Consider the following 14,781-nt stretch of genomic DNA (forward strand, 5'->3'; position numbering starts at 1 on the left):
AAAAAAAAAAAACCTCTTGATTAAACCTTTATATATGCTAGTGACCATTATATTACACTACTATTGTAAATACTTTGTTTATATTTCCCAGTCCTGTTTTTTCAATATTTAATACTTAATGTATTGTAGTCTTCTCAATTTTGTATTTTTATTCTTGTGTGTTTGTTGCTGTAAGTGAGGTGTCTGCTCGACATCTCACTGCTGCTAACACTGTGTTTTAACATTGCTGCAGAGTGACGATAAGGTTCTATTCTATTCTATTCTATTCTATTCTATTCTATTCTATTCATTGAACGCCCGTTATACCGTCACAATTACAATTAGCTGTTGGTTAGATACCTTGTTTTTAACGTTCCAAAAAACATTCAGGGTCAAGACTGGGTAATTTTTACATTTTAATGAAAGAAAATAATCTTTATCATCTCTTCAACTTGTGATAAATGCTCACTTTATGTCAGACGTGGTGTCAACTAAAAAAAAGAGTTGCAAGTGCTTAAATACTAGCTAGTTTCAGGGTTCAAATGTTCATTCCTGTGGTGCTATTCTGTTTCAGTGTATATATGTAAAATTCCACTATGCGTAGCTGAGAGAGCAGTCACGACAAATTGCAATTCCCTCCCATTTAACCCTCCACACACACACACACACACACACACACACACACACACAGAAATGAACATACATATGCACTTCCTGCCAGCCTGAGTCCTGGTGCCAGCTAGCCATCTGGCCAGAACATGATCATCATATGCAATCTGCCCACCCAGGCTGGCACTGATTCACCAGACCAACACTCCAATTACCCTCATCATGCCAACAGTACAGCAGAAAACCAAACACACTCTCACACACACACACACACATACACACACACAGCACCACCACCACAATGGGACCCACCTGTGCATGGGTGGAGCAGTTGCCAGACAGACTTGTAAAGAGAGGTCAGTGTCACAGAAACTGAGCGCGGCTCTACAATTAGATGCGTGTACCAACACAGCACAAGGCCTTTGTATTGTGATGGTAAAACACATGGATTATACTGTACGCTGTGGGGATTGACCCCCCCCCCCCCCCCCCCCCAAAAAAAAAATCTGTCATCTGTCCACGTCATTACAATGGATTAGGGCTGTAAGGTCTCGACCTTTGAATGATCAAACATGGTCAACGCCCACGCAGGAGGCGTAAAGAGGTCGCTGATGCAAACATGAAACATTAATTCATACACGCACGAGTAGCTGCAGAAGATTTTAGCGTGCAGTCAGGATATTGGTGTTTTAGGCTCTGTCTACATGAGAACAAGTGGAAATGTAAAGTAATCAAGACATAACGAACAAAAAAACCCATAATCTAAATACTCTTGGTTGCTAATGTTGTTATTCTGAGTTGGTCGCCCAGAAAAAAAAACATGCAAACTAAAAACATAATCTATTAATGTGAGCAGATTAGTAGATTAGTAAATCACGTTCCTAGTTATTAAGGCCCCGTTGACACGACGGTGTTTCAAATGAAAATGCATCGTTTTTGTTTCAGAGAGGTTTGGTATTTACATCGGCAGCTTTTTGAAAATAAATCAGAATGGCTAAAAACAATATAGTCAGCATGCCAGGCCACAAATTGGTGCTGTTGGTTACTTTTGTAATAAAATCATACACACATGCATGTGGATAAGAATACGCCATTGGCGCACAACATAAGATTTCCATGGACTGGCAGGATAGTATATAAAAAGACCTTTATGGTGTATGGAAAACAATGTTTTGTGCAGAAGAACTACCGTAATTTCCGGACTGTTGAGTGCACCTGAATATAAGCCACACCCACCAAATTTGAAAAGGAAAAAAAAAAGTTACGTAATGCACATGAACGCATCACCTATGTCTCTATAGCATGAAGCTCGTTAACCTGGAAAAATCAATAAATTAGCTGCGTCATTGTTTTGTTTTTTTTTGCCAAATCCACTGACACAGAGTCAGAGCGTTTTTAAAAAGTTTCCGTGGCTCCGGCCACCGTTGTCATGTAAACGGACTCCCAGAACTCAACAAAAGTTTTCCACTGCCACTTGAAAAAAAAACGCCGTCGCGTAAACGAGGCCTTCGGATGGTGGCTTTTGCATCATCAGCCCTGATTACGGCCTGTGTGGCCCCCTTGTATATCTGATAAGCCCACTGGCTCAACGGCAATCCATCTCTCAGCCCACCTCGCTTCTCGTCATTTTAATTTTCCCATTCCTAAGCCATGCTAATTCATCCCCTCTGCTGTATGATCCATGGCGCGTGGGCCTCGGCAGCGCAGAGTGCCAGGAAGGGTCACTGTCAATTATATCCATTTAATACCCACTTATGTCTGCAACGACGTCCTCCTCCTGGGGTCACGCAGACTTCGCCCTGCACTTTATCCAATAATCTCACAGAATATAGGCTCGGATATTCCAAAAGATCAATGTCATTAACAGGGAGGCACAGAACGCATTTGATTATGGATGTAATTAGTGGCGGCTCGAGGGGGCTCGCCCCTACTGCACAAAGAGGGGAAATCAGTTTAGTATCAAAATTGCCTTAAAAGTGGACACCACTCCCAGATCATTTCTGCAACTGATGACCACCGTGATGTAATTAGTATCTCTAATGACGGGGAATTAGGGTGCATATGCATAATACGGCGGCCTGACTTTGACAGATAGGGGAGAGCGTTCAGCGAGGGTGGGAGCAAGTTGTGTTCCCGAGAGCGGTTCAGTTTACCATCAGCAACTGGCCGCTCTTCTCTTCTACGCCAATATACCTGTGGGGGGGGGGGAGGCATTTGCCTCTATTGAGTGTCTCTGAGGACCTGTGGAAAGTGACACTGTGGATGCTGCATTAAGAGGACGAGCGTTTAATAATCATGTCACAGGGCAGGAGCATGTCGGTGCAGGATCGCTTTACAGCCGGGCGGTATGCAGAGGGAAGCCTCGTTAAAAAAAAAAAAAAAACTGTCACCTGCTGACTCTATCTCTGCATCATCACATCGCTCTCGCTCATTTTTTGTTTTCAGCATGGTTTCACTCAGATTTTTGACATTAAGCACGCAACCAAGAGGCGTCATGAATTGTCTAGGAGGCAATTTACTCCATATTTGCAATATGTGCAATAAGTGATATGTTTCCATGCACTTCATTTGTTTTCAACATTGTATTATGCCCGGTGGCAACGAGTCACACATCAAAAGCACAAAATCACAAAAATAACTTAACTAACTAAATAAATAAATAAATAATGAGAAACCACAAAGTCGACAACAGTCCTAAATTGAACTGCAAACTGCACATGTGGTCAAATATGTTTGAAAAACTTAAACGGTGCATTTGATTGAACTTGAGTCCACAAAGAGAAAGTCCTGTGATCTCAAAACAAGATTTTCATGTACCACTCGTACCACTATCTCATTAAACTTAAGTTGACTTGGGTTTTGCTCGATAAGAGTCGTCCTTCTTTTCTTCTTTTCTTTCCCAGTCTCCGTCAGCGTCGCAGTGACGAAGGCCCAGTTTATATGATGACGTTTCAAGTGCAAACACGTCGTTTTTTTGCATTTTCGTTTCAGAAAGGTTTCGCTTTTCAACGTTTTGAAAATGATGTCCGTTTACACAGAAACCGCAGAAAAACTGAAAATTATGTAGTTAACATGCCAGACTGCAAGTTGCCGATTTTTGTTTTTGTAGAACAATATGCTGTGAACATTAAACACGGTGAGTACACAGACATTTTCAGGACAGACGATTAAATTGGATTGCTATTTCAGGTGAACTATCAAACTACCAAGTCCCAGGAGAGTATTGACTGGGAGTCATGACACCCTGGAGGAAAACATTGTTGTTGTTGTCCATCTACTTACGTATGTGTAGAATAACTACTGTATTTACTTTGGCCGTGGTGCGCATGCGCAGTAGCAGCGTTATAGAAAAATGGTGTTTTCCACGTCTCAATGGAGATGGACTCGACGCATATTCAACAGCTGGAATTTCCCCGTTCCACAGAGACGGAGTTGGCGCATTTTCCAAATTCCATATTTTAAATGTTGGGTTTTCAGTGGCCCTGGACACTGTTGTCGCATAAATGAACCCTCAAAATGCACCCACGAAACTTTTCTATTTTCACTTGAAAATGTCATCATATAAACCTGAATCTCCTAAAACACATCAGATCAATGTTATTAGATTGAAATCTCAAGAAAACAGAACGAGATCCTCTCACACTGAGTGGAACTCCTGTGGTCCGCTCTATATCATTACATCACATTTATTGAAACATAAAGTTAACGTGAGGCTAAAAATCTGTGCTTTAATCAAATATATTTTACTTTTACACATGCATTGTCTTTGAACCGGATTTCCCCCAACTGGGTCGTCCCCTTTCTCGTGTAATGATAAATTGCACACTGCCCAAAAGGCCTCGGTGAGCCTTTTTTTAAATCCCCTCTTCCAGTTTAGCTTCTAAGTTTCTCCCCGTTACAATGCGAGCTGCGGTTTTCGGCAAGCGTCGGTAGAACAGCAGCGGCACATACCTCCTCCCCGAGAGCAGTGCGGGCCTCCAGTGGAAACCTGTTGCGAGGGATGTGAAAGGGGAACAGACGAAATGACAGCGCTGAGGAGAGTTTCTGCGGCTTGGATTGGATTGCATTGCCCTGAAACTCAAGCCCGTGTGGTAACAGGGTACAGCCACTTAAGATGGAGAGATAACCGCGATGATGGACGGTTTAATTTTTTATATAATATCATCATCGGGTCATACGTTGCAGGTACGGGGAGGTTTGAGAGTTGAAACGCTTGGAGTGCCGCACAGCTCACAAAATGGCTAAACTGGGACCAGTTTTACATTCGAAATTAATTTATTTTATCGCCACACACTGATGTAACTAATAATCGCTCACCAGCGTGCTCGGTATAAATGTTTCTCCCCGAAACACATTGTTAATTATAGACACCAGCAGCTGATAGCATGTGAGAGAGTACATGTGGGCTTTGCATGTTAACAGAACCTCCATCAAAGATTTGCATGGAGCTCAATTATAGGTCTGTACTTGTCTCGCATATTAAAGGACCCCCATCTGACACTGGGAAAAAAATATAAAAAAATTGAGGGAGGGGACGGGAGGCTGCTGTGTATAGTTAACCTCAGAGGATTTTAACTGTTCGCACCAAAAGATACATTTGTAACTACTGAATGCCAAATTAAATTAGCAAAAGACATTTAATCATCATTTAGTCATTTTAATCGTTTTCGCATTTTAACCATTTTGACTATCTATTAGCAGTTTTAGCCACTGGTTGCTGTTTTTCTTTTTACATTATTTAGTGGTTTTAGCCCTCTTGGATATGCAAGTATTTTTTTATTATTATTATTTTTGACTGAATTTAGTAGTATAAACCATTTTAGGTGTTACAATTGTGTTTTTCATCAATTTTAGCTGTTCACGCTTTTTCAGTCATATAATATGTCTGGGCCATTTCACCTGTTTTACCTTTTTTCAAGCGGGAATTGTGTATTTTGGTTGTGTTGAACCATAATTGTCCCATTTGTGAGCTTAAACTTGTGGATAAGATTCATTTTGAAAGATAATTTAACACGCAGATGAAACCAAAGTACTATACAAATGTGCATTTCCACATTATTTAGTGAAAGCTTAAAGGAGCCACTGCAGAGGAGCCAGATGTTGCTGCAGAGCGGCAGGTTGCCGACCCCTTCGAGTTGCTGAAGTCCCTCTCTGTTTTCCATCAAGCTGCTGTGTAGCGGCTTTGTTAAGTGTAGGTGGTAAGCTCATATATCTAATTATACAATAGCCAAACATTTTTTTGTTAATGAAATGGAAGGAGTGTAATTGAAAACTTCAGCATAATTATTGCTTGGCGAGTGGCTGCCTTTGGAAAATTGCACGTGTAGGACGAGGCCTCAGTGGGGGGGGACCCGTAACTTCTGAATCAAGCCGGTTAAAAAATAAATAAATAAAAAAATAAAAAAAACTCCTTACAGGAGGGGTATGTGTGCCCTCACATGTTATTATCATCATTATCATCATAAAATCGGCAGCCAAAAACAGTAAAATTACCAAAAAAGGGATGATATTGCATTTGTGATTTCTCCTTTGGATAAAATGTTGCCTCATTTCTTTGAAAAGGCAAAACAAATTCTAGTAATTGTTTTTAAATTGTCCTTAAAACTGAAGCTGTTTCGTGTAATGGGTTAAAAGAACTAAATAAAGGGGGGTGGGGTGTGTTTGTGTGAGAGGATGTGAGTAAGTGGGGACATCACCTCATAGGTCTGTATACAGAGAAACCAGAGCGGCCGAGACACATACAGCCTCGCTAACAATGTTTGTCACAACTGCCCTCATTCCATCTCCACCTCAAATGAGAGAAGTCAAGAGAAATATGGGATTACCATGAGTTATTTATGACACTGAAACCTGAGAGCCCCCCCCCCCTTTATGAAATCATCCGGGCTGATTGGGGCGTTCTGTCGTCGGCGGGGCAGCATCTGATATGATTTCAAATGGGGTCGACATCAAAGCCGCTCGTGTAAGGTATGAGTAGTTTTGCACACGTTCAATCAAAATACAGATCTCTATCGGCATCATGCTGATTGACACGAGCGGACTGTTGTGAAACAGATACCGCGGCTGTCATAGTCGTTATGGATTTTTCGGTGGAAAGACACAGTCGGGGGGGGGGGGGGGGTACATGTGGCCTCTCGGCTGAAGTGAGATGGAATCAGAAAAGTTGGCTCAAACTGAGCCGAGGTTGTCGAACTGTTACCTTAAATACTCGCGTGAAATAATCTCTGAAATCAGATAGCGGCGTGTAGTTTATATATTTCAATTAAAGCACTTTGGACATTGTGGTAGAAAGAGTCGCGAAAGCCAGCGAGAGAAATTCACAAGGAGGCAATCAATGGCAGTCCATAGTTAATGAACTTTCTGACCTTTCGGAAAATGTACACTGCTTAACCAGATTCTAAGTATTTAATAATTCAGTTAGAGAGAAAGAGAGCTGAATAAAGAGCATCTCTCACCCAATATGGTCAAGAATATCATTTTGTCCAGAGACAGAGAGCTTGACGTTTTATTGCTTCGGCCAACAAGAAGAAGAAGAAGAAAAAAAAAAAATCATTATGGAGACATATCCATTTGTGCGGGTTTTAATAAAAAAGACAGAATGAATGTTTAGCATGGGGACTAATGGGAAAATCTATGCAGAAAACTAAACTCTCAAATGAGGGTGCGGGACATTGGAAGCCATTAGCGTGAATGCTGCAGCGGTGGGGGGGGGGGGACGTTTCCATGTACGGACCTTAAAGAAAGTGGGAGAAGCGGAGAAGAGATACTACAGTAGCTTGATCTGCCATTGAGATCTTCTGAATGGGAGATCATAGGTGCATTATTGATGAGTCTCAGTTTGAGTTTCAGCTCCAGAGGAAATGATAAGATGTAATGCAATGGTCTACTGTGATCACGGACAGCTTTGTCCTACATACTGTATTGCAGGCTGCTAAGGTAGCGGCCCGCAGCCGTAGCATATCAGTTTGTACTACCTGCAACGGACGTATGTATACCAAAGAGAAGGGCGGTCAATACACAGGTCACTATGCGCTTCCTAACAGTGTCTTAGGTGTTGGATTTATAAATGAATTCAATAAAAGTGACCAGCCTTTTATTTAACCGTGCAGTGGAGTCTTTTGGTAACTTGAGCATTGCTTTCTTTCTTTTTTTTTTCCAACCAAATTGTAATAAACTGACGACACACAGTCATGACAACACGGAACGTTGAGACAATTGTGGAAATTCATAGGTTTCTCTTAAATGTCTCAAAATACCACAAATGCTGCTGCAATATCCCAGAGGCTTCGTTTGCACGATGTTTCAAGTGAAAATAAATGGGTTTTTTTTGCATTTTCTTTTCAGAAAAGTTTCATGTGTACACAGCAACGTTTTGCTGATCAAGATTTCTGTTTACACAGAAATGGCATGAACGCTGCAAACAATGTAGTTAGCATGCCAGGCCATGAGTTGGCGCTGTTGTGTAATGAAACAACACGCTCATGTGCACAGAGAACAAGATGCATGTGCTGAAAGACTAGTTGCCACAGCTGAATACATACTATGGTGTGGTTTTTTCCCACGGTTCCATGGAGACAGAGTCTCAGCATTGGGAGCCATTTGTTTTAAAATGTAGTCGTGTAAACAGCCAAAGTTTAGTTACTTACCTGCAGTCAGTGCACCTGACAGGAGCATCCAATAGGAATAGAGCCTTCCAAACACTGACTGAGTCCACGTGACTCTGTATTCACTTTTATTCTCAATCCATCGAGAATGACACTTTTTAAATAAATAATACCACATTATAAGTTCTACTCCAATAAGTTTAGGTTTTAAAGAAATCCAATGCAAATGACCTCGTTAAAAAATTGCAAAATAATTTTTTTTATATATATCTGTTCATGTTGACTGTTTTATATTATTCACATGTTTAAAAAAGAATCTCATACATTCTTGTATTGTAATGAGCGCCCTATATAGGATCAATTTATGATGATCTTTGCTCTAAAAAAGACATGAAACTTTGCTGTGGAAGTATCAATGATGCATGTTTTTGTCAGATTGCATTACAATGGGACAATATGTTGCTGCAGTATATGAAATGAAAGAAAGAGGAAGTAGGGAGCCAAAAAAAGAAAAATCTGCCTCCTTAGCCAACTTGATTATTATTGCAGTGCTTACGGTGTTTTCTGGGCCTGCACATGTAATCAATACCCCGAAGCAATTTTAAGCGTGATCAGTTTGGATGGATTATTGCTTGGCAGGAAAGCTTTTACATTGATCTCCTCATCATGTCAATCACTGACAGCGACAACTCTGAACTCTTCAAAATCCGTACATCAGCAAGAGCTGCTTGCCGTCAGACTGCATCAGAAAACCGAGCGAGTCGAGAACGTCTCAGGATTTGCTGAGGCGGGATTTCATATAGACAAAACTGGCGTAATCGACTTCAAGGACCGGGATGATTTCCGGCACTCTCCTGTACGACTTCGTTCCAAAGGGCATTTTTGCAATGACGAGTTAATAAACTAAAATCTGCGATGTGCTTTATTGGGAACACAACCAGATCCTTACCTGCCATATTTGTCACGAGCTACTGCTGGAACTCGTTGGGTACGCCGAGTCTTTATTCATTCCTGCAGCTACTACGGCGGCTGAAATCTCATCTAATGGACAGCAGATAGAGGGGACTGGTTCAAATCAGTGTTGGGGAAACTGGTGCTGGCTGGTGAAACACAGAGTGAGTTGTAATATCCTCATTTTCTCCCAGCTGGAGCAGGCCGGGAGCATGTAACTGATAGTGCCCGCATGCATATTTTACACCGCGGCCCAGGTGTAATGTTGCAGCGCTCACGAAGGACTGAACAGATTTGACAAAGCTGGACTGTAAGATGCATGAGGAATCAGCCTAAACAGACCGAAACTGCAACAAGGTTCGGTTACGAAATCAACTTGTTGCTATATGCTAATGGATGCTAATCCTGTGTTGACAGTTTTGTCTCCCGTTTTTTTCTTCTTCTTCTTCGTCACGCTTACCGTTCATGACCTCAACCCGACTACGACAGTGCACATGAAGCAGTAGAGCATGTTGGGTTCTCTTCCTCAACATTTTCGATATGTTTTTGTTTTGTATTGAAGCAAGAAACAACACATCAGAACAGTAAAGGAGGTTGGTAAATGTTTGCCGGATTTGGGTGTTTTGGATTGAGTGGATGGGCCTGGAATCCAACATGGCTCCGTCGGTGGATCGGTTGTCTCTCAGCCAGAACGTCGCAGGTTTGATCCACCACTCAATGGATGGACTGACTACCTTACGTGGCAGCTGTTTCCACTGGTGTGCTAATGTGTGTGTGTGTGAATGGGTGAATGTGACGGACTTTGGAAAGTGCCATGGGGGACTGTCAAATCAGTGGAAAACGCAACTTTTTCTGAAACGCTGCTACTGTGGATGCACGCCACTGCCGTAGCAAATAGTTCTTCTACACATGGGCGTGTAGATGGACAATAACAACAATGGCGGCCTCCAGAGTGTCATGACTCCCGGTGTGGATTCTCCAAGGACTTGATAGGTTTAAAGCTGAGATTCACCCGTGGGGAGCAAGCTGGAGGAAAGATCAGTTTCGAACAAGAAATCAGCTGACTTGTGTTCATTTTGCCGTTCTAACTCGAAATGAGCTGTTCTTTTTAAGTTGTATAGAATATATTTATTCATTTTCATTTAGTTTAAATAGGTAAATATGTTTTTTACCAGTTTTATTTTTTTTAACAAGTAACTTGCCACCTGAAAAGGTGTGGATTATTCCTGTTGTATACTATATCAGAGTTGGTCGGTGTCTCATGTGGCTTTACAAAAGAGCTGAGAATGAAACAAAAGAAGAGTGCATCATGATGTGCATAACAACACTACGATTACTGGCAACTCTATAGGCCCCATGCACCAATAACACAGTCAAAGCAGACGATTAAAGCTGAAATAAGTCAATATTTATCATTGCATAACTCAATTGCAAAACTCCATTTTCTCATAATGGCCTCTGATAATGAGGAAGCTCTTCTCGGTCATGTGACCCGAGTGGAGCCGAATCATTGGATTGTTACAGTAAGTCATGACAGTTTATTGGCATGGAATTCCATAATGGTGCGGATCAATAGCAACCCAGGAGGTTTTCCTCTCAGCCGGATTTGACACATTTGAATAACTGCCGCCGAGGGGGAGCGGGGGCTCGCGTCTGAGTGGATTCAGTGGCTCGGCAGAGCAGCGACATGTTAACCAGAGGTACGATCGTCTTCCCCAGGAACGCTCTCGCAAACGCATCAGACCTTGACACCAGTTAAACCCAGACGAAAGCCATCAGAACTTTCCCCTTTGTAGGACAAAGCTGCTCGTCAAAAGGCTCGAAAACCACTCGGAACAATAATGCTCATACGTCCTGAGAATAAAAGATACAATCAGGCTGGTGCCCTTCTCACCCCTCCTCCTCCTCGCCCTCCTCCTCCTCCTCCTCCTCCTCTGAGATCTCTGTGTTGGGAATAATATAAGGCTTGAGGGAGCAGGTTGCGAGATAAAAGGCCACATCACAATGATGATCTCTATCGATCTGCAACCTTGGGCACACAGAGGAGGTCCGGCATTTGTCACGTCGGAGCTGAACCCAATAGCTGATCCACAACGCGCTCTGATGAATTGGCCCTGTTCGCCAAGTTTGTTTAATTGATGACGCGTTCCCTTTCAGGTGGACCACCACTACGTTCCACGCGGTCATTGATTTTCCAAAACAGAAGCTCCACCCCCCCCCCCCCCCCCCCCTGCCTTCCGCCTGGCTTTTAGTCGCACTTCTTCTGGCTTTCTCCAGGCGCCACATTACAAACCTCACCCCTCTGCTTCCACCAGCCCTCAGCAACCTGGCAAGAGGAGCGCCCGTCAACCTGCAGCCTCACCAGCTTGTCGAACTCCACACACACTGCCTGTTTTGTTAGTGCGGAGGCCTAGTGAGTGTGTCAACTTGAACGGATTATGAGAAGTCCGCAAAGGTGATTGTCTCTGCTCATGCTACTCATAGAAGACAGTATTTATCCTGCGCACGCATGAGGGTCAAAACTGTAATTCTGATTCAAATCCCGTTGTGATGTTTTCCCTAATTTTCTGCATCCTTGTGCCCTACTGCACTCTGTGGTGACTCGGTGGTAAATGTGGGCTACTAACCCCCCCCCCCCCACCGCCTACCATCCACTGCATTCAGAATTTCAGTGTAAACTGCTAACCACAAGCACTTCCTCTGGTGAGCACCAGTGAACTGTTACCCCCCCCCAATATTATTGCTAATGCTCACCAGGCTAAAGTGCACCTCGCTTCAGCGGCTCTCAACAATCCATACAGGAAAGAATTTGGATTTGCAACCACACAGTCCTATTCCAGGGGATCTGGAGTGCGTAACTTTGTCGTCTTGAGAGCCTGCATGAAAACTAACACTTAGCTCGAGCGGCCAAGCAGCCAGTCAAGCGCTAGGTGGGCAGCTCTTGGCCATCAAAGGGAAATTCCAGCCTAATGGGGGTTTTAGAATTTCCAGCGTGTCCCTCTGCGATCCGCAGAAAACACTGATTACCTGAGGAGTCGTTATCATGCACTCAGAAACCTTGCAAACGGCCTCGACATTGGAGTTGCTACTTCAGGTGGATGCTCTTACTTCAGAAATGCAAAAAAAAAAAAGAAGTGGGAGTGAACTTGACAGAGGAATGAGCACGAGGCCCCATTTCAAGCGTCATTATCGCAACTTGGAATTTAAACAAATATAAAGGATGGCTAGCGAAGCGCCTCGGCAAGCTATGGATCGACCGCGGTGCTGAGACACGGGAGTGAAAAGAAGCTGCTTCAACAAAGGCGGAGAAATTGTGCAAAAAAGGCACACTTTTGGATTTAAAGCACCTATCTCAGATCCCAGAGCCTTGAGAATGGGATTGGATTACTGTCGGTTAGATTTACTCCCATGGCTCTTCGCCACTACATCATCGTAGGGCCCCCTGCCTCTGGATCAATGGGGATATTTACTGCGCCTGTTTCAGGGAGACTTTCACAGTAGGCAGGGCATTAAACAAACAGCCGACAGCCCCGTCCCAATGATGGCCTGTCTGTTCACACTGTGCCATGCCCGAGTGTCACACATATTCACTTCAAACAGGTAGCACACAAACACGAATCAAGTGCTGATAAAACGAAACAAACGGGTAAAAAAAAAAAAAAAGGGGGGGGGGGGTGGGCATGCAATTTGCTGGACACAAAAGAAAAGCTGCGACACTTTATTGAAAAAGAAAAACCCCCCAAAATATATAAATAATCAGAGCGAAAATGCAAACGCATGTCATGTTTACTTAGATAATTAGCCCTGTAACCCGCTCCGAAATTATACTTGTTAAAAATCCTCTTAAATGGACACACCTCAAATAATGCCTCGTCTGCATTCCCCCGGTTTCTCATAAACGTTTTGTTTTAAACAGTAAAATGAAATTGCGCCTCAGATGTCGGGCATTCCACTGCATTGTGTTGATTCATGGAAAAAAAAATAAAAAATTGCATAAACTGCAGTGGGAAAAAAACCCCCCAAAAAACAACGGAAACATTCCTGTAGTTTCTAAACTCGTTTCACCCCATGTTGAGCAGATAGTGCATTGAGACTGGCGTAAAACCGGCCTCCTCCAGACGACACTATTGAATTATAATTTCTTTCTTTCTATCTTTTTTTTTTTTTTTTTTTTAATTTGAGGAGAATCACCAATTCACAGGCCGGAACAACAGAGTATACAAACATGCACGTCTCTGCAAAATCACTCTCTTAACTGCAAGCGCATGAGTGGAAAGCATGAGTGGAATGTATGTTGTTCTCCATTCAGATGTCAGCAAAATGAGGGCCTTCATAGAGCCAGAACAGTGCGTATGAAAATGTCTTCATTATTTGACAATTGCAGTGACTAAGCCCGCGTGCGATCAGCTGACGGTGCAGTGTCAGACAATGAGCTTACAAGTAGCAGCCGCGGCATTACCGAATCAGCCCGGAGGAGCTCCCCGGGGCGAGCTTAACTCGTATCCATCAACGCGAGAAGGAAGATGCGGGTAAAATGTGGCGGAGAAGAATAACAGAAAAATAAACGCTTATGGCTCTGCGGTGAAGGCTGATGTAAACCGCACGCTTGGAAGAGAGAAGAAAGAAAAAAAAAAAGGCTGAATCTGGGCTGCAGTGGATAATGAGCGTGCGTTATAAATGCTTTGTAACATTCTACATGTGATTGTTCAGATTCTAAATGTGCATTATCAAGATAGATGAAATTGCTTTTTCTTATTTTCCTGGTCCCCCCCCCCCCCCCCCAACAATGATTTATGGTCTCGTTCTACACGTTGACACAAGAATGAGCTTAATGCTGCGCTAATCTAACTTTATTTGGTGAGGAATTCAAGATCAAGGTTGTTCTCACATCTGCCAGTCCAGTTGGCACAGATAAGTATTAGAAAGTCTTTTGTTCTCCGTGATTAAAGTTTGTCTTAACTTTCATCTTGCACCTGATGGGGCGGCATGTTGTTCACAGCAGGTCGTTTTCTTTTCTTAAATCTTCAGGAATATTTGGTGCAATTTTGTTTTTTTAATGTTGGGGAAAGTGAAAACATGGTGTGTGTGTGTGTGTGTGTGTGTGTGTGTGTGTGTGTGTGTGTGTGTGTGTGTGTGTGTGTGTGTGTGTGTGTGTTTGCACACGTGTGGGCCATGTGTCAATAGTCTTGCACTAGGAGAGGTGGAAGGAGGCTGCCAGTTGCGCACGCACACACACACACACACACACACACACACACACATTGTTTATGAGGAATATGTCGTGTTTCATGGTGTATTTAACATCAGTCAAATTCTCACTTACCAGTCATTTTATGTTTGAGTAGAATCCAAATTGAGTAGAATGTTCACATTACATACATTAAGAAATCAATGTTAGCATTAACAACTCTAATATAATTGATAATAAACCAATAATGATAAGCCATAGGGAACTTCTTTTATTTGAAGACACAAAATATTATTGTTGGAAAATATGAATTTACGCAATAAATATTGTTGCACAAGGTGATTCGATATGCTCACAACTGCAATGCATATAAAATAACACATGGATATGCAGGATTGTTGCGGGAATACCAAGAAGTATTCAATTCCAATTGTATGTTTGTGTGGAAAT

This window comes from Blennius ocellaris, assembly GCF_963422515.1.
Source record: "Blennius ocellaris genome assembly, chromosome: 8".
In the NCBI taxonomy this organism is placed as follows: domain Eukaryota; kingdom Metazoa; phylum Chordata; class Actinopteri; order Blenniiformes; family Blenniidae; genus Blennius; species Blennius ocellaris.